Raw genomic sequence first — 19,388 nt, 5'->3', positions numbered from 1 at the left:
GGGGGGGTACAGGCGATACGTGCCCAACAGGAAGACGTGGTGATGGTGGTGTATGAGGCGCTAAAATACGAAACGCAAGAATTGATGAGAGTTTTGAAAGGAAGCAGCAGCAGCTACAAAAAATAATAAAGTCCTGTTCTTATGCTCCATGGCGCAGAATTTACAGGCAAAGTGTTCGTAAACCCCGCCACGACACAAAGTTGCAACAGTGTTCCATCATTTTCCATCCCATCCGCTCCGCCGCCGTGCGGCCCGGCCCGGCACTGTATAGTTGTGCCGAAAGGAACTACATGGCGAACAAACTTTCGCCACCTGTACAGCACAAAAGGTCCCGGGGCCCGCCGAACATCAAAGGGATCGAGGGTGCGACTTCCAGGCGGTTCCAGGCGTGCGCGGCGTGCGCGGCGAACTGACTGAGTGTAATCACTCCCCTTAAAGGAGGGCAGGGCCGACAAGGCACCCCGCTTCCCGGTGGCGCCTCGCCCCCCCCCCCCAATTCCTCACTCATTGCAATCAAGCTCTCTTCTTGTGTCTTTGCAGAGGACGGTCTTTGGCGCGCGTGCAAGACGAGGCCAGCTCCTCTGCCTCGGCGGACACCACGTCCTGGAAGGAAGGGTAGGTGAGAAGGCTTGTTTAGCCTTGCGCCGGTATCGTTTTACAGATAAAGGGTAGAAAACTAAACAAGTAACTGAAAATCAAAAATTGGCGCGATGGTGAACTTGCACCGCGCCCGCTCTTGGCTTATTAGTAGTAGCGTGCCTGCCTTTCGCTTTCGCGTCATGGCAACGGAGCTGAGCGTGGCCCGACGCCGCCCTAACTGCCTGCCTAGTGCCCTGCGCCCTGCCGCGGTGTTGAGTTTCAACATGTAACTCCCCACCCCCCGCTCCTCTTCGGTCCCTCCGGCTTTCGAATTTAACCCCTCCCCCCTTCTCTCTCCTCACTCCTCGTTTGGTTATCTAGTTCAAGTTCATCCCCCCGACACCAAAACAAGGCTGAGAGGGAGCTGCTGCTATGCTGATCCGGGCGGGCGTGGGGTGACGCCGTGGCGAGGGCGCGCAAGGGCAGTAGGAAGTGTCGTCATCAATACCGCCACGAGAGGCTCGTACCAGCAATCAATAAGGATTACAGTGCCTGGGTATGCCAATCACCCGCACTATACGTCAGGGTGTGGTAGTATAATGTAAAGTGTACGCGCTCACCTGTAGCCAACAAAAACATAGCATTTTCACTGAGTCTGGTTTTGCAATACTTTTAACACAAAACCATGCGATAACTGGTGTTTTGCGATTCCAACGCTAAAGGGCATGATAACCCCCCAAAATGTGAAAAAAGTATCACAATAATGTGATACTTTTATCACATTTTTTTGAGTTATCGTGCCCATTAGCGTAGGGATCGCAAAACACCAGTTATCACAAAAATTCAGTAAATGTATTTATCACAAAACGGTTTTCAGTGTTGGCTCTGATTGTGTGTAAAAGATTAACTTAAATCCAAATCAAATCCGTCCCTCCGTGCCTGTGCCTCGCCCGAGGCCTCGCCCCTGTGCGCGGCCCGTCCGGGCTGTCCAGGGCTGCCCCATCACGGTGCCACCTCGGGCACGCGAGGCAGGCGGGAGGCGAGGCTGTGAAATTTTCATGGACACCAGCTGGACGTGTCCGTGGTTGTGGCGCTGCGGAGAGAGGAGAAAAAGGGAGGGAGGGGAGAGAGGGAGAGGAGAGAGGGGGAGGGGAGGGGAGAGAGAGAGGACAGAGACCTGTCTGCCACGACGCAGCAGAAGGGCGAGGAGACTCGCCATTATTCGCGTGACGAGGCCCAAGTCTCTCCTAGCTCGTGTGTGGTTAGCTGTACATGCAGCGGACCTCGCCCCCCCCCCCATACTTTCCGCTACCCGCCCCGACCGAGGCAGTCAACAAACTATACAAGAGGAAGAGCAGGATAGCACGCCATTATACTCATTCGGCAAATCATAGGAGGTCAGCGCCTGTGAGACACGGGGTAGGCCAGCCCGCACTACACGCGTGCACTGCAGACAGGATTTTGCCTACCCACCAGGCGCCATGAGAGCTTGCAGTGGCAGAACTTAGCAGGTTTGCAACGGCGAATGACGGACGCCGTACTTTCTGGACGATCCCTTACCGCAAGCTCACAGCTGCGCGGTGCTACGCGGTCACTGGAAAAACTAATGTTACCATGGTAACGTTTCATCATGTGACCAAGACCGGTAACGTTTCCTGATGCGACCCTACCCCATGCAAAAGGATAGGGCCATCACAAACTGGTTGCATGACCAAACGTTACCTGGTGTGGTCGCGTCAAGAAACAGTACCTCGGTAACATTAGTTTTTCCAGTGGTGCTGCCGTATGGCGCGGCGCATACACAGTGCCGCGGGCCGCGCCTGCATACACGGCTATAGACATTACGAAACAAAAGCGGAGAGCAGCCGGTAGCGGGTTCCGATATTTTTCATCACACAGAGGAGGTAATTCGGCGTTCAGCTCGCCAGTGAGCCTTTTGAATATCGAGGGCGGCGGAAATAAAGCCGTCCGCCGGGCTCGCCGCAACGAAAAAAAAAAAGAGAGAGAGCGAGAGAGCGAGCGATCGAGAGAGAGAGAGAGAGAGAGAGAGAGAGAGAGAGAGAGAGAGAGAGAGAGAGAGAGAGAGAGAGAGAGACGGGGGCGTATGCAGCAATGCAAACGTATCGTAACGAATCACCTCACGGCAAACAAGAGTGAGTGAGATGGAGAGAGGGGGGAGATAGACGACAGACGAGGCAGGAGGGGTTAGGAAACCTCGCAGCGAGCGTGTCGTCGCAGTGTCTGTTTGAGTAGCGTTCGAGGGGCGATTCAGGGAGGGGCGCGGCGTGGCGCTGCCGGAGGGAGTTGGCGGAGGCGGGCGCGGTGGGGGCCACTTGGGCGGACGCTGTGCGGACGGATGTGCTTGTTTTCTGTCACCGCAGGTCAATTCGACTCCGGCATAAATCCTCGTGCGAGGGCGACAAGTGTCGCGGGGGCGTTTCGCGGGGGCGTCTCAGGAGGGGCCAAGAGTCGTCGGGGGCAAAGCAGCCTCCGGGCGCTGCTCCCCACCGCCCCCGCCGCCACGCCCATCTGACCCACGCCGCGGTGGTGGCGCCCGGAGGCATGGCGCCGCGCCCCCGCCACTCCCATTCCAGGAGACCATTCCATATCTCACCCGTGGAAACTTGTCGTCAATCGGCAGTCAAGAGCAGGAGTACGGGGCAGAGCAGCCGAGCCGGCGTCAGCTCCGGGGAGGGGCTGATCTATGCGAGGAAATATGAACTAACTTTGCATGAGTGCCAATCATATTCGCGTAAGAACTGGTTTCAAAGCTTTGCAAGCCAAAAAGTGTACAATCGGCTTACTTTTCTGAAGTAGTTTCCTGTAAACTGTAGGCCACCTTCGATCACCTTAACATCCCAGTTTCGACATCGTTTTGCAGAGTGCGCCATTTTTGAGGGGCATCACGAATATCCAAGTTTGGCTTCGTACATAGAGAACGTCAATACAGTGGTATTCGGAAAGGCCAGCCACGGGCTTCACAGTGGTATCACATGATGGGGCGGGCACAACAGTGCTACTGTGCAGGCCCGCTCGTGCGCTCGTGCGTGGGGCGCAGCGCAGCCCGGCGCAGCCCCACTGGCATACGAATCGCGCGCAAACCAGAGCAGAGTGGACTAGAGTGGTGCCAAACAGAGAGGCGTGTTTGTTAATCCGTCCGATCGAGACGCGATGAGTCCTCCAAAAGCAATCGCCAACATCATCACGGTCATCAACATCATCATCGTCGACGTCGTCGTCACCAAGCCCAATAAAACACATTCCTGCGCATGAGACGAAATGGGAATGCGGAGCGCGGGAAACTTTTGTGCATTTTGCCGTGATCGTGCATGATGCGACTGCCGCTCTGTTTCCTCTGGTCTCAGGCCGGAGGCACCGGAGGCACGGGCTGCTGTACTGAGAGTTATTAAGGTAAACGACCGGAGCGGCAACTCCTCAAGGCCTCAAGACAAAAGCTAAAAAGGCAGGACGCGCGCACTCTATCACCGCGAGAGCCTCGGCGAGAGCCTGCTGCGCAGGTGCCATCTGACGGGCGCTCGTTGGCTGCGCCCGAAAGGCATCCACCACAAACTTGCGGACGCAGCCACATAGCGCGAGCCAAGCTGAACAATCACACCAGCCCGCGCTGAGAAAAGTGTGTTTGCCAGTCTGGAAGGCTAAAAATGTACCTTTGCACCGTAACGTACGACAACGCGAACCCTCTTCAAGATCTCCGCACGTTTACTCTAGACCTTACCCCCCACCCCCACCCCCTTTTGCACATTCAACAATACCCTACTGATCACACCTGGAACTAATCCCCTCCCCCTCCCCACATGATCACCACCATTACCCCCTCCGCTCCCGCCCCGAGCCCCACTATTACTCACACCCCCACCCCCCTTCCTCCCCCGAGCGACGAGGAGCAGGCACGTCCTCCTCCCCGCTGTCACTATGAAATATGGGCCAGGTACGTTAGGGGCGATACTCGGGGGCAAATTACTGTACTGGTGTGGGCTTTGCGCGGGGCGGCGCACAACGGGTTGGTTTGGTTCCCATTGGGTGCTTCCGCACCGAATGTGCCGAACCGAGTGCTGCAGATTATGAGATGAAATATTCCCACGAACTCACCTTCACCTGTGTGGAGTGCAAGAAAAACGTAACCTAGCTTTCAAGTCAAAAAGTGCTTCCGTTGTTCCAAAGGAAATTTTGACATAAGTACAGGTGCACAGGTTTAAACATAAATTCCGGTAATTCAAAGAAATTTCCTTAAATTAACTGAATTTAGATTTACACCAAAGTAACAGTTATTTCTTTTGGAACATCGGGAGCACTTTTCGAAGTTGCAGCTCAGGGGGATTTTGGGGACCTTTCTCGTTGGCAGCACTGTGCTAAATGGGTTGGCGTTCACAAGTAGTATGACACTCTCGTCCGTGAATTCATTTGAAGACGAAGCGACGATAAGGATCATTTGCAAAAGGTTTTGACGACCTACACGCGCACACACACCCTACACACACTCGTTCCAATGGCCCATTTTTTTCCCTCACCTGGCAATCACTCTCCTTTCCTCCCTCCAACCTAGTTTCACAGAAACCAGAACGCACATTGTAGTGGCAACAGCAGGGTTCTCCTTCAGCATCAGCAGCAGGAGCAGCGGCAGTAGCGGCGACGGCACCAGCAGCGGTGGCCCAAAAGTACACGAGGCACTCACACCACACGAGCGCGCGTGCGCGCGCGTGCGCACCGCAGGGCCGCCGCCACTTGTCAACGCAATGACGTCATTACGGGAGGCAGGCAGGACCTTTCAGCGTTACAGGGCCGTGGCTCGGCGTGATGGTCGCCAGGATGTCACGGCTAGCAGGACACACTCCGGGGCCCTTATTGTTATCTACTAGGCCGGCGAGGAGAAAGGGAGAAAGAATAGACGCAGAGAGGAAAAAAAAGAGAGAAAAAGGGAGAGGGAGATAGAGTGGGAAGAACCGCGCCGCGCTTCTGCTCTACGTCGCACCATATACGGTAGAAAGCGACACAGTCATTTCGAGTGATCGACCGACAAACACGAGTGCGCAGGATTAGGTCTCGTAAGTGTAAAACAAAAGTGAGAAGGTTCGTTAAAATCTTTGCGGGAGTCCTACAAACTATACAATCTTCTTGAAGCCTTTCTAGAAAGATTGGAATTAAAAGATGGGCTGCCCCGATTGAAACTTTCACTCTTTCCTATCAAAGGTGTGGTCGATTAAGTCGACTCAGAAAATCAGATCATGCTTTTGTCACGTGAACATCTTGCAAAATTAATAATTGCAAAAAATGGTCAACAGAACTTTGATCATATCTACCGAGGCTTTCTTCCTTCTTTTCCTACTAAGACAAGAAGCATTTGTTGGAATTCAAACAGCGTGCCGTGTGCACTGCTGGGGTGCTTTAAGCCCTTTCTTCTCCCCGCTCGCTCCGTAGCGCGATTGGCCCGTCACCTGTCAGAGGCCTCCCCAAATCAATCCCTCCGCTCTCCTTCCCCTCCAGACTACACAATGGCCCACCCAGACGCCTGTCGCTTGAGGAGGGAAAAAAGAGGGGGGGGGGGTAGTTGATTTTGTGCGTCGCCAACACGGGCCGGGCTGAGCTAAGAAGAAACGGGCCCTGGTACAGGAAACGACGTGGGCGCTCAAGGGGACGCTGGCCAAGCAAGTTCTTTTGGGTCAGCTGCAGCACACACCAGCACCACAAGAAACGCGAGGCGAGGCGCCGCCAAGGAAGGGGGCCGCCGCGTCGGATCCACTCCTAGAGCGGCTGTAGCGAGGGCTGCGCGTCCACCTCCAGGGGCCCGAAGGCTCGCCCGGAGGGGCCTCAGGCGCGGAGGCTGCTGACGCGCGCGCTAAGATGTCCCATCCACGTGCCAGACGATCTCTCTCCCACTCTCTCTTCCCGCCCCCTCATTCAATAAGGAAAGTTTTAATGGCATAGGGTGGCGTCAGCCTCGGCTCGTGGCCCGAGGGGCTAATTCAGGCCTCGGCCACGAGACCCCACGCCGCGGGCCACGGTCAGCTCATCGAATCTGATGGCGGACGGACGGACTGCATTCCGCTGCCGTCAACGCCCCACGAGAATCGAGATTGGTCCCCCATCTCTCTCGATCACTCTCTCTTCTCTCCCCCGGCCCCGGCCCCTTCTCCTCACTCGCTCTTCCGCAAACTACAGTGTGCCTCGTCCGAGCTCGTCCTTCAATAACTTGAGATAGACCGATTAATGGCAGAGGCGCCGCAGACGGCAACCTGCTTTCGAGTCCCGTGGCGCGCAAACTCAAGAATAATTGAAACCAGAGACTCGAGCAGGCTGCGTCAGAAAAGAAACGCGAAAAACGCAACCCCAAAAGACGTATCGGAATCGGATGGCGCTTGATACCTCGCATTTTCACAGCCATTGCTTGCTGCAATAAAGAAAAGTCAAACGAACAGAAAAAGGGGTGGATTAAAATAAAATGGGATGGGAAACAGGGGAAATACAAATATGAAGAAAAGAGAAACCTGACCTCCGACCGCTTATTTTTCTTTGTGCGGCGCAAACCGATAATTGGATGACGGAGCGTTGCCTGGCACCCCCGGCGGGCCCACCGAGCCGCCCCCGGAGTCCGGGGCCCCACCGACCCCACCGGCCCCCACCGGGGGCCACAGGACTGGGCGGTCCAACTCCATCAACGTGTCTGCGTCTGCGTCACTCTGATCGCGTCCACACAGTGACGTCACCGGTGGGTGGCCTTCCCCCCTTCTCTCTCTCTCTCTCTCCTCCACTTCCCTTTCGGTCCGACAGCGACGAGGGAGCCATCGAAAACTTTAAAAGGGAGAGAAGGAGAGGGGAACCAGAATAAACAGCGACTGACAGCGCCTGCGAAAGCGCAAAGCGCTTCTCCGAGGAGAAAACTTCATTAAATAGGAGACCGGGTGTCTGACGCGCCCTTCGACGTGACACCGGGTCCCACAGTTAGAGCCGGCACGGGGCGCAGCGCCATCGAGCCGCACCGGCAGGGTGCGCTTCCGATCTCATTCGTCGAGCCCACCTCATAATTCTTTAACCGAGGGACTCGAACAGTCCTCCATGCCCCGCGATCCCTTTCCGCACTCTGAGCAGGATTGCGCGAGCACACACAGCAGCCGAGGTCAGACCCACGTGCTCCGTCGGCTCACCTGTGCGCCGAGGGCGGCCCCGCGGGTCCACGGGGACGGACCCGCCCCGCCCCGCCACACAATAAGAAAGAACACACAATCTCGACCACGACGCCAAGCCACCGGAAAGTAATTACATTGACGGGGTGACGGGTGCGGCCAAGGGAGCTTGAGCCTGAGCCATTGCGACCGGCAAGAGAAAGCAAGCAAGAAAGAAAGAAGGAAAGGTTCGGCAGCCGCTATGTGGGCCTCGCGCTGGGCTCAAAAGTACCGTCGTTGAGTCGTTCCTACTTTGTCGCACTGTCTTTTGTACGCTCTGAAAACGAACTGGGAAGGGAGGCTTGAATCCTATCAAGATCCACTAGTACTCACACGTCAGGGTAATGCACACAATTTGAAATCGATAGAGGGATTTATGAGGTGCACAACCTTGCCGAATCACGATTGTCGCGCAAAATCTTGGCGGAGCCCTCCAGTGAAACAACTTTGAGAGAGGAATGCCCCGCAGCTCGCTTCTCGCCAAAGCGGTTCGCCATATGAAGCTTGAGCGAAATTGAAATTCGGACGGCGTGTTTGACTGGTGACGCCTCAAATCATCTCACGTGCCGCTCCATACGGGGCGCGCTCAGCTAACAAGGGATGGGAGCTAATCCTGCTCCTCCGCCCACCGCGCGTCCTGAGCCAGCCGAGTGTGTGTGTGTGTGGGGGGGAGAGGAGAGGGGCATAGCCCACACACGCACACACTCACAGCTCCCCCACCAGCACTTTTGATTGAGCGAATTACCGAGCTCCCCGCGCGCCTACACAGTCTGGTAGACTCGTGTCGTGTCACGAAGAGAAAGAGCACATGCACCCCCCCTGGGGTGGGCTCGGCAGGGCGGCCCGCCGGTACAATGGAAGGGGATTCCGCATTGACATCACATTAGACCTGCAGCCCCCACCCAGCCCTCCTATTCATTCTCTGCCTCCGTCTCTCTCTCTCTCTCTCTCTCTCTCTCTCTCTCTCTCTCTCTCTCTCGCACACATACACAACTAAAGTAGTTGCTTTGTGGTCATCATCGTCCACAATGGGATTGCAAAGCGGGTCGCTCTGTGCGACCTATTGTTGTACAGGGCACCATTGTAAGCTCAGCTGACGCATCTGCGAACAGGTGGGGGGGGGGGGCGTGGTTGGGCGCAGCTGGCGAAAGCTGCATTCTATCGCAGGCGGGCAGGCGGCGACCGAGGGGGGAAGTCCCACGGGCCGGCAAAGCGCTGCAAGAGACTTATCGCGGACCCGACTTCCATCAAAAGGAATCCACTATTCTACCGGAGGATTTCCTCTCTTCGGAATGCGTATTAAGGAACAGGAAGCCACCCGGAGCCGACGCAGAGAAGAAATTGGGGAGCGGGGACGTTGTCCGATCTTGTCTCGTGTGTCAGACCGAGTAAAACTTGTCCCTCAGAGAAGCGGCACGTGACTAGCCAAACGAGGAAACTAGCCGAGTAACGTCTTACGTCGCGTGTCTCTAATGGCCAAAAAATGGCAGCCAACTCCCAAGTACATTAACGTGTTCGGGCAAAGTTCGTCAAGGGATTTATCAGAGGCATTTTCCTTTGAGCTGACTTGCAAACAACACTCTCACACCCGCCCAGCGGCGGCGTAGGGCACGCCACTATGGCGCGGGAAAAATTACCTCCAACGAGATTTTAATTGGATGTGCAAGCTTTCATGGCAGTGTTGGCCCCAGGTGGCGGAGCCTGTCAAGGGCTAGGACACGCGGCCGCCAGCGCGACGGGCAGGCCCCCGGCTCCCCTCCCCCCGGCACGGCCCGGCACGGGACACCCGTCACAATCGGTACACGGCAAGAACATCCACTTTAAAATTTAATAATAAATAATGTCCCCCCGTCCCCAGGGCCCCTGCTTTCTTTTCCCGCACATGCCAGAAAAGCTTTTCCCTCCCCACGTCGCCACACACACGTGCGTGCGGGCCGGCGCCGAGCACACATGTGCGCGCAACGCGCGCAAAATGAAACATGTAGCAGCAGGTGCAAGGTGAGGAAGGCCAAGTGCTACTACGAGACGAGCACGCCCGGCCCGGGCACGCCAGGCGGGCGCGCCGCGCCACGGCCACGCCCGGCAAGGTGCCCCGGGTACACATGATCCCCATCACGTTCGAGGCAAAGCCAAGCCGCGCCATGAATATTGATGGCCGCCCCACTGCCGCCAACCGCACTGTGATTTGTATCCGATTGTCATGAGAATGGAGCCGTCACTTCATGGCTAAACTACTGCGACAAAACTCATTTCGCCACTTGGTGCCGCGGTCGAATTTTGATTTGGGTGTGTGTGTACGCGCAAAAGCGTAGTACAGCTGACAAAATAAATGGACTGGAAATGTAAGCTGGGATATTTTTTGTTCGTTTCAGAGCTCAGGTAGTTTTGAAAAAGGTCCCCAGTTCGATAATTTTAGTACAATTTGTTTTAGTTTAAAAATGATTTTCTAGTATTTTCTTTTTTCTAAAGATAAAGTTTAGTTAATTATTTTTGGATCCAAGATGAGAGAACAACATTCTAAGCTATTCCAGCCAATCTGGCTATGAAAAAAATCTCAGAAAGTTGATATTACTATAACTTTTCAATTCCTTAAAATACTCATTGACATAATGTTTGCATGTTTCCGAATATTCGGCAAATACCTACATCTTTGAATTACGAAACCCCTGCTCTAAGTCAGACATTTGTCTCTAGGTAAGTAAAACCTCGCAGGGCGTTCCAGAGGGCACCCTGCCCTGCCCTCACCCCACCCACCCCTTGACGATGGGCCGCAGGCGAGATTTCTCATCTCCGAGACCACAACAGCCCGGGGACCCATTCCTTTTCCCTCCCCTGCCCCTCTTCTATTTTTAATTAATAAGGGACATTATCCTCAAGCAGGTCGGGCCTAACGTGTCGCGTGTAATTGCTGCTTAAGCCCTTCCGGACCGCAGCAAGAAAATTTTGTATTCTAAAGCCGTGTCCTTCCTTGGACTCTGCGAGAGAGGCAGGCGGAAGCAGAGAGCTGGATAAGGAAAAACAGAGGAGCGAACAAGAAGTGGTGTAAGAGGGGAGGAACAGAGAGGAGGAAGAGGCGGAAGCCTTGGCCAGGTCGAATAACTGGGATTAGCAGGCGCCATATCACCATAATCGGTTCACATGCCTCCCTGGCCACGGCTCGGCCCGGCACCTTCCCTAGTTCGTGTTTGTCTTGTTCAGTTTCGTCGCAGCACGGCCTGTCCCCCCGTCGGGATCAGTATTACCATTCAGGCAGGTATCTCCTTAGACAAACTCGCGCGGATTTATAACCCGTCCGCACAAAATCAAACATGGGTGAGCAGAATATTTAAGAGGGAGAGAGAGAACAAAGTCATCTACCCACCAGCAGGGTACACGACGATAAAAGCAGGCGCTTCAAAATCAACCAGCACGTTTTAACTCCTCGCATGAAGATATTTCGTGATAGTTAACATACTAATGTGTGCAATATTTTGGGTTAGTAGACGGACCAAAAAAAAACACACACAAAAAAAAACACAAAAAAACAACAACATTCAAATTAATAAATATGCAATCTGAAAATCTTGCACAATTTCCGAGCAGCAGCAGTGCTGGCTTAGGCCTAGCTGGCATCTCATCTCGATACAATAGCCTGGCATTCCGACGAGCAAACAAGCTAGGCTAGATACGTTATTCCTCGGTGCAGACGGTTGACCTTTCAGCTCGGGACCGTGAGGGGGGCCCGGCCCGGCCCCGCGCCAGCGCAGAGTGGCCCGGCCTTCCCTTCCAGACGTCTGCTCTTCACCCCAATTTTCCGCACATTGCGTAATTCATTACTCACTGTGCTGGGCCGGCCTACACCCGCCTGCCCGCGAGCCGCGAGGTGAACCACTGAGACGCGTTGAAGAGACGCTCTGCCGACGCGCGTACCGCCGCGACGAGTGGGGCATCCGTCGCGCCCTCTGCGTCATGGCTGACGGGTACAAAGTAGGCCGGTACACTGAAAGACACATAATCTGAACTGTAAAACTGTATTGTTATTAATTGTTGGGCAAGTGACATCAAAGTTTCATAGTTTATAGTTTTAACTGGTACCTTTTGGGAACAACAATTTTTACCATTATTGACGTGTAGCTTAAGTTGTTTTATAGTGCAAATATCTGTTTTGTGTCAGTCTTGAAATCAGAATTAGGACAATGGCCGTTATAGTTGGTCAAAGATCCAGAACAACTTTCGGGAATGAGTCGACTGCTATCCGTTTATCGCCGCGTTCCTGAAGTTTCGTCACTGCAAAAAAGAGCGAGTCTGGGTTACAATGCTTGGCCTGGCTGGCTTTCGGGATAATTTTTCTCTCATTTTTTTCCCTCCGAGACAGAAACGCTCACCTGTTAATATATTTCCCACGGTGAGCCGGGCACGCTCCAGTTCTATTACTCTGCCTGCCGCTCAGGAGAAGCGGCCCCCGTGCCTCCCCCCCTCCCCCCAGCCAGACCCGCGCCAGCTCCACAACACCTCTCACGTCTCGTATTTTTAGTCGAAAACGAGCAGCTCGGCTAAGTCCGCTTTTCGTGGGATCATATAATTACGCACGGAAGTTTCCATCATGTGCCTTGCTGGGGCGGTCTTAACAAGCCGCGGAGAGCTGGAGGGAAGGCCTGGGAAGGGCTGGGACGGCACAAGGGGCGTGAGCTTTTGGAAGGAAAACACACGAGGAAAATGTTTATTAGTAATCAACGCATCGGTCCAACTGAAACATCTACAATATCAAGGAATTAAAGAAAAGTAAAAGTTGGTTCTGAAGTTGCATTAAACTCAAATCATTTCTCGATTCATTCAAGACACCTTTCTGCTAACTTTGCTGTCGCTCAGCCGAGAATCTCTCGTGGATGATATCCATAACTACAAGAACCGGGCAGCGTTTGCCCTGCCCTCATGTCCTAATTAAATATGCAATAAGTAACACGGCCGCGGCTCGGCCCCGCTCGTGCACCGTCACGGCGCGGAGGGGCGCGAGCGGAGCCAGTTGCAGCAGTGTGTATCGGGCCGCCGCCCTGCCTGCTGCTGCTGAATTATCTAAAATATAATCTTCTAAATTGCTTCTCGCACCATGATGGATATCATCCGCGACGGGAAGCGGAGGCAAGGGGAAAGGGGGGGAGGGGGAGAATCGTATTTCCGGGGGCGACTGCAAACTGTTGTTTGTTGTTGCTGTTGTTGTTCTGAGAGCAGCGTCCCCGCTGTCCCACCACGCGACACAGCGAGGCGAAAGACTGGCCATCGTGCATTTCCCGTTTCATACTTCCCGATCGACGCGCGCCAAAGTCGTGTAAAACTAGGCCCTTTGAATGAGGCGGCGGAGCGGGGCGGCCCCCGGCCGCGACGGGGAAACGAGAGGAGAGCCCCCGCAGCCGCCCCATTCTCCATCCGAACCGGATTTTGGTAATTGTTTTCTTTCATTCCCTGTTTTCGGATGGCGTGTCCGCGCCGCCTGTTGGACCGGCACGAGTCCCTTTAGATTGCGATCGAATCGCTGCTCCTCTCATTCCTTCACGACCGCTCGCCTCCCCTATTCTCCCGCGCCATTCTTCCCTCTCGGAAGATTCCAAACCATTCGGATAAATAAAACGTAAACACAAAAACCGACGGATTTAAAATAAATTCGTTGTTTTAAATTTTCAGAAGGTGTTGAAAAAAACGTTTTATCTTCACCTCTGTGAAAGCAAACGAGAGAGAAATAATTACAGTACACATGTTTCAGGGAAAACCCAGGGTGCACCAAATGCATTTGAAATATTAGGGGTATGAACTCATCGTGTTTTCGGACTCATTTTCGGGCACGATTCACAAAATCCTCAACTACGTATTTGCCGGATTTCGTCGCAGCCAAGCCTGCGGCAGTCATGTTCCCGGGTCCACACCACACCACAGCCCGTCAGAGTGCTGCTGCACGGGAGCGTCGGCGGTCGACAGACATTTAGACTGACGCAAAGAGAGAAATAATAAACGCGGAACACGTGGCTGAAACCAGCGCTGTACTTCGGTGCAATTCACAGTCGGCAACAGACTTGTTTTGGAATTGCAAACACAGCAAAACTGTCCACATAGGCTTTAATCGTATATAGTAGCTGTTTTTTGTTTTTAAAATAGCTTTTAAAGAGGAAGGGACTGACCAACCGGAAAGCAGCACGCGGAAGACGTGTCGGAAAGCCGGAGAGCTCTCTCCAGCCATACTCCCTCCTGCGAAGCAGCTGCTTCCAGCGAAAAGAAAAACGAAAAGCGAAAAAAGGCGTGATTCCACCAGGCACTAGGTCTGGTGCGGCTTTCGACGCGGCTGCAAGTGGAGAGCGTGAGGGTCTTCCCTACAGACTGCGCCAGGGGGGCGCTGCCAGGGCTGCAAGGTCAGGCAATCCCTGCGTGACCCACAGCCACAAGCACGCCGCCGTAGCGCACGCCAGGAGCACGCCAGGCGCACGCCACCAGGACCGACCTCGGGACCGACGCATCGATCATCATTTGAGTGCCTCGTTGCTTCGCGGTTGCGGCCTGTCGGCAGGCGCGGGGAAGGGCTGGCCTGGCCGCCCGGCTGGCCACGAGGCGGGCCGTCGGGCTGCGTCAGTCCCAGAACAGTGTACTTAGGGGGTGGTCGTTCCCACATACTACGTGACGATAAGGGAAAATATTGTGGCAGGGGGTTGCAACGGATCTGGAAGGTTTGCTCTCGATGTGAAATGTTGAAAACAAACGGTCCATCATAGACAGCAAAAACAAATTGAAATCAGCATAACTCTTGGCCCAGGGTAAGGACAGCCAAAAGGATGAGGCATTGGATTTAGGGACCCGTGCGCTCGAACCCATGCTATTTGTTACCAGGTAGAAATAGTTCGGATCGAGTTCGGACTCCAATAGTTATGGCCAAGATCCTATTTTCACCCCCCTCTCTCCCCTCCTCCCCCATACTACCACCACCACAAACAACATCACGTAATTTGGGAACGAACCCGTACCGCAACAAGCGCCAGCGCTTTACTCCGTCGTTAGGTTTGTCGAAACCCGAGCAGCCGGCAGGATAACTGGGCCCCTAATTAGCACCACAGCGACACGTGCGTTGCGCGAAAGCCTGCAAGCGTATCCGGATCCCTCACCGTTCAGAAAAGCAAACGCAGCGCATAATCTGCTGCTCAACTCCCCAAAGCGATCTACTAAATTAAATTATACAAATACACCTAAAATAAAGTGAGTTTATTACCTCGTTGCGTTTTAAGTTGTAAGAATTTTTATCTTCAGACTAGTTTATATGTTGAAATATTTTTTTGTTCTCATGCAAAATGAATGTAGTAACAAAATGAGAAGGAATCACGCCACACGCACTTTAAAAAAAACACACAAAAAAAACAACATAAGGGCTGTAGATTTTGGAAAGAAGTAGTGTGACGCCCAATACGGAACGGCCAATGGTGTCTCTATTACGGAGCCGGGCGGGGCCATCCCTTCGGAAATTGGATCAATCCATCAGGGGGTTTGGCCAGGGTGTGGCTCGGCACCGATGGCCCGGGAAAATACGGCGATATACGGCAATGCAAACTGTACAGCGAAAAAAGTATAAATATCAGCTGGTCCATACACCCAGAAAAGCTTTTCCTTGCATCAATCTTTTTATGCTTGAATCAAGTGCAAAATGGGCTAGACTGTCTCAAGAATAATTTGTACATGAAATAAGACCGGCTGGCCCTCAATTAAAGTGCGTGCCCTTGATTCAAGGACGAACGATCTTTGGTTTAAGTCGAAATTTGGCTTTAATTAAGTGCTGAAGACAGTCAAGAACAGTGCGCTTAGTACAAGAACTCGCTCTTTTGGGTGAAGTCTAGTCCGAGTATCCGAGGGGGAACCCAAACACAAAAGCAAGCGAGTGCGCCAACAGCAAAATTATTACTTAAAAAAAAGAGCTACAAAGTTTGCATGCGAAGGCTACCGGGTTTGCGAAATTATTCATCTTCGCCGGCAAGCAAGAGATCATAATACCCTTTGGAAACTGTACCAGCTCGGTACAGCGCAGCCATGGCGAGCGCACAGCGCAACTAGAAAATGTAATAACTGCCCCAAAGTGTGAAGCACTCGTGTGAGGGGCACCCACCTCGCTGAACAAGCGGGGGCATGGTCGGGAGAGAGGCGAGCACCGAGAGAGACAGCGAATTCTAGTTGTCTGTAGTCCGACCCGAGAGGGTTGGGTGTCCCTTCTAATCAAGGGGAATTGGTTTAGCCTGGTTCAGACAGACAGGTCGTGGTGCGCGTCCACCAGCACCACACGGAAGTGTCGCAGTCAGCCCCCAACCCGCACATCCGCCCCTGACGCGGGTTGACTCCGGTGTCAGAAAGCTGGAGCAAATTCCGACCCACACCAACACCAGTGTTCTTCATTTACAAGTAAACTATCACTTGCCTTGTAGTACATTATCACCCCCACGCCCACGGTCCTCTGAAGAACAAAAGGATAAAGGTTCCAAGCTTTCATTTTTATCGAGCCTTTGCTGCAGTAAGATTGTATTGTTATTTTTTACAGTTAACGCATTGTCTGCGTGGTTATTGTGCTGTCCGTGCACGATTCCTCCGAATACGGGTAAAACGCGGAGGCTACGAGTCTTTTTGCATGGCCCCTGCTGGGCTTGGGCAGCCGTCTCCTTCCCCCCTCTCAACACTCAACAGGACCCCCTGAACACTCAACAGGACCCCAAACTTCCTCTTTTCGAGTCCCTACTTACCCACACCGTCACATCTCAACAAACACGCTTCAATAATTCAAAGTAATTCTGTCCACTGTAAACACCATTCCTCGCAGCTGAAACATATTTTTACCGAGTAAAGAAGTCCGGACTACGTGAAGTCGTGTACAAAGTACGCGAATACTCTCCCCCCGCAGCAGGTGTGTCGCACACTCTTGGATTTCAAGTTTAATCATGTTTGCAGTGCAGCGTGTGCCGGACGGGCTCCGCCGACACACTTCACCGTCGCGAGACGTGGCACTCTCAGAGTGAAAGCGATAAGAGACAAATGGCGACAAGCGGCCCAAACTAGATAAGGGAGAGGATGGGCTCCCCGCCGGCGCGCCTGTTGGTCGTTTATGGACACACCCCGCAACTTTGGTAAGTTAGAGGGGGTCCCAGGAGAGGCCTCGGCGAGCTGCTCAACGGGGACCTCGACCTCTCGACGCACAAACTTGGACCGAGTTGAGCTCGGTATCATCCGGGGCAAGCAGGATCGACGAGCGTCTCGCACATCAGCTCGGGTTACTTACTTATTGTGTCGTCTCTCTGTGTCATTTCTCTCCTCCTCCAGCTGCCTGTTCTGTCGCTCCCTCCCCTGCACCCAACCCGCTTTAGCTGGCTGTAGCTCTGGTTTCACGCGACAACAGTTTGTCTACAAACAGAGTGCCGCCGCAGCGCTGCCGGGCCGGTAGCGTCCTTCCTCCCAGCTCCAGCGAGGTGTACCTGGCGAGGCCTACCCACGTCATGTGCGCTATCTCCAGCGCCGGCTAGCGGCGCTAGCAGCGGATCTGCCGTCAATCATGGCGCGGCACTTCATACCCAACGCACATTCCCGTGCCTGCGGCCCGGCCCGGCCCGGCAGTCCTGACAGCCCGAGATGGCGCCCGCGGGCCCGAGGGTAGGCAGCCCGCTGTGCGCGCCTGTGCACCGGGACGCCAGGCGCGCCGCGCTGCAGGCGGCGAGGGGGAGCCCGGGGCTGGGCGGGACAAAGCCTACGCTCGCTGGCTTGGGTTTATGGGCCGACATGATGGGAGCCCGGCAGCGTTTAGTGGTTTATCGGGTAGGGAAGCGCACGAACATAACGGCCAGGCCTCAAGCTTAAGCGGGGAGCGCGAAAAATTTGCGTTCGATATTCGCGGACGCGCGCTCGTCTTGTTCGCGACGTTTAGAAGACATTTTTCCTCCATGACTTTTTGAGCTGGGCGAGTATGAAACCGAGCCGGCGCCGACTTTTCGAAGTGAGCTGCAGGCTGGCTTGTGCCACAAGAAGTAAGTCCCCAGACGAGTCTCCGGAAAAGGTAAAGGAAGGTAAGCCGTTCCGAGCGTGACGGGATCAGTTGCGTCGCGACTGGAGACTCTTAACAACTTGCTGCTCGCTGCCGCTTGCCGTCGCAGTCACCGTGCTACTCATTCAAAATAAACAAGCTCCTGGACTCATTGCAATTTCAGGATGTCCTCCTGCGCCTGCCGTTCATCTGCGCGGATGGGTAAAGGTAGCGAAGTCGGCGGGGCACAGCTGAAGCCCCTGTCCAACTGCCTTCCCTCCAACCGACTGGCCGGCACAAGGAAAGGCTTACCGTGTTATTCTCGCGGGAAAAATATTGCGCCGCCTGACCTCGCGACCTACCTCTACTCCACCCCCCTCGGGCTTTCATTGGCCTCTGAGAAACTAAACAAGCCCCCAACCCCACCCACCCTACTCTTCATAATTCTTGCACCGTTTCCCACCAATGTTTGCGGATAGATCGCCGTAAGAGTGTTTGAAATATATTTTTTCAAGGTGTCTTTAAAAGCCTTATAGAGGAATTGGGAGCTGGAAGACTTTCCTTTCCGGATCAAGAGTTATAAAGCCTGTCACCTCAGGCAAAAACTAAGCTCTCTTCCACCCACCCCTCTTTTCCCGCGCTCTCGCCCATTTACGATCCAGCCCGCACCTATCGAAAATGCGAAAAGCCCCCCTCAAAGCCGAGAAAGGGGACTATAGGGCCGGGCCGGGTGGACACCCCGCTCCGCCCTCTTGATTTTCACGGTGAGACAGTGCGAGTGACGAGGCTTTGATCTTAATTAATTACAGAGCGGCTGCCAGCCCGGGCCGCCCTTGGCCGACAAGCGTCCTCACGGCAAAGTGACATCGCGAGGGCACTGGGCCGGCCATAATGATAACCAATCAAGGAAAAGCGGAGCAAATCACCAGTTTAGATTGTGCCGCAACCTAAGAGGACATTAACAAGCAGACCTTTCCGCCAAACGGAGTTGCTAGCTTCGCTTCGCAGCCAACTCCGTCCAGCAGCAGAGGCCAGACCTGCTTCGTCTGCGGCCTACCGCCTGACCTTTACATCACATTGCACTAACTATCGCTGTGAAAAATATCGTCGTAAATTTAATTTTTTTTGTAAACTCGAATTATAATTTAAGTTGGAAATTTACGAGAGCAGTTTTTTACTCGCCACTTAGATTTTAAGTCTATACGCACTGTCTGCGCGGTCGGTCAGAAACAGGGAAAACGCTCATCTCTGCTTTGAAGTGTTCAAAAGTAAATTTGAGCACTTTAAAGTGTCCAAAGGCTCATGGCCAACCCCGGTGTTGAATACTTCTAAGTGTTCAACTTTACTGTTCCACACTTTATAGTATTCAAATATCTAGTCAAACACCTAAAAGTGTGCGACATAGTGTTGAGCACTTGCATGTGAACGCCAGTTGAACACCTTATTCATCAGTGTGAGCTCTGAATTTTAAAAAATGTTCATAAGATTTTAGTGTGAAGCAGTCCCTTTCAGCTGATGCAGACCCTCTCTTTTGGGAGTGCACCTCTTTAGGATGCACAGACTGCGTCTCATCCTAATTCGTACCCCGGGCATGGTGGCGTCTGTGAGCCGGGTGGAAAAGAGGGGGG

The 19,388-nt window shown here is 53.7% G+C and overlaps 1 protein-coding gene across 1 annotated transcript in view; it reads right to left on the bottom strand.

Annotated features, from left to right (window-relative positions):
• The window catches only part of LOC113208885 (sodium-independent sulfate anion transporter), a gene marked incomplete at its 3' end in the record, with an annotated part of 28,832 nt that extends 17,110 nt beyond the window's left edge, over positions 1 to 11,722 (bottom strand). Inside the window, 1 exon segment of the mRNA XM_052271650.1 lies at positions 11,578 to 11,722.
• Positions 11,723 to 19,388: the final 7,666 nt, after the last annotated feature.

The sequence above is a fragment of the Frankliniella occidentalis genome, unplaced genomic scaffold (assembly GCF_000697945.3).
Source record: "Frankliniella occidentalis isolate FOCC.00 unplaced genomic scaffold, Focc_3.1 Scaffold168, whole genome shotgun sequence".
NCBI classification, from domain to species: domain Eukaryota; kingdom Metazoa; phylum Arthropoda; class Insecta; order Thysanoptera; family Thripidae; genus Frankliniella; species Frankliniella occidentalis.
The sequence above is the reverse complement of the archived record's forward strand: the minus strand, read 5'-3'. Positions and strand labels throughout refer to the sequence as shown.